Genomic DNA, 1,212 nt, shown 5'->3' with positions numbered 1-1,212 from the left:
GAATAAGACTTATCCTGATGTGAATAGTTTATCTTGCTCATTCTGAATTCAAGTCACTGCTTGATTCTGAGCTTAGCTCCCCCTGAATCTAATACTTGATGAAAACGTTAGTAAAGTCTAGATTCTGAGCTAAATAATATAAGAGTTCAGAGTGAAAAACTTATGACATAGATGAAAATCGAGTAATCAGAGCGCATAAGTAATCAGAGTCATGGACAAGGTATCAGAGTCTTGGGTATCAGAGTCAACTTATAATCACTTCAGAAGAAGTGAAATGTATTCCTTGTATTTGCCCAGTGACACATCTATGGTCATGAAGGTGGAACTCTTAAAATCTCCAAAAGAAAATAAATCACACTAACACATCTTACACATCAAAAACTGGGTTTACTCCCCTTTTTGTCATAAGCAAAAGCTTGGGGTGTGAAAAACTTAGCTTGAAGTACAAGGTACTCCCCTTAGAGAAGGTCTAAGTTTAAAGAAGATGAAAAACGATGCAAGAATCAGAGTTAGGCGAAATAAATAGAAGAGTTAATGCAAGAGAAGAACGTTTACCACCGGTCAAGTGAGTAAAGAGAAGGATCAGTTACCAAGAACTTAACCTCGAGAAACCGTAGGAGCATTAACTTTCAGAGAGAAAGTGAAGCCTATATAAAGCGTTGGAGAGAAAGGTAAGCTTCACACCGCGAACAATTTTCAGTAAGAGAAAAAAAATGGCATCATACATCGTAGCACTAGAAGAGCTGAGGAAGAAGGCCTTTGAAGAGGACTTGTTCCTGAACATCAGGCATCCAGAGGGTACAGCGACCATCTCGGAGCTAACACGGACACTGTTGGAAGAGGACCTGCGTCCAGAGTTGGAGAGAGACCTGAAGGAATTTCTTGCCTTCGTTGAGGAGGTGCAAGAACTCAGCCGGCTTGAACTCAAGCTGCTGGAAGAAAAAGAAAGTTTGGAAGAGAAGCTCAAGACTGCAGAAGAGATTCTGGAGAGGGATGAGCTAAAGGACAGGCTCAGCAACATCCAGCAAGCACTGGAGCGTCTGGAGAAGGATAGGTCAGAGCAGCGCCAGGAGTGCAGAAGAATGAGGAGAGATCCTCCATTCTAGACTTTTAGGGAAGGAATGTATGATGTAAACATAAAAAATATTATGAATAAAAGGATTTTTGCAAACATATGTGACATAAATATATATAGATATGCATATATAATCA

This window comes from Lotus japonicus, chromosome 4, assembly GCF_012489685.1.
Source record: "Lotus japonicus ecotype B-129 chromosome 4, LjGifu_v1.2".
In the NCBI taxonomy this organism is placed as follows: domain Eukaryota; kingdom Viridiplantae; phylum Streptophyta; class Magnoliopsida; order Fabales; family Fabaceae; genus Lotus; species Lotus japonicus.
The sequence above is the reverse complement of the archived record's forward strand: the minus strand, read 5'-3'. Positions refer to the sequence as shown.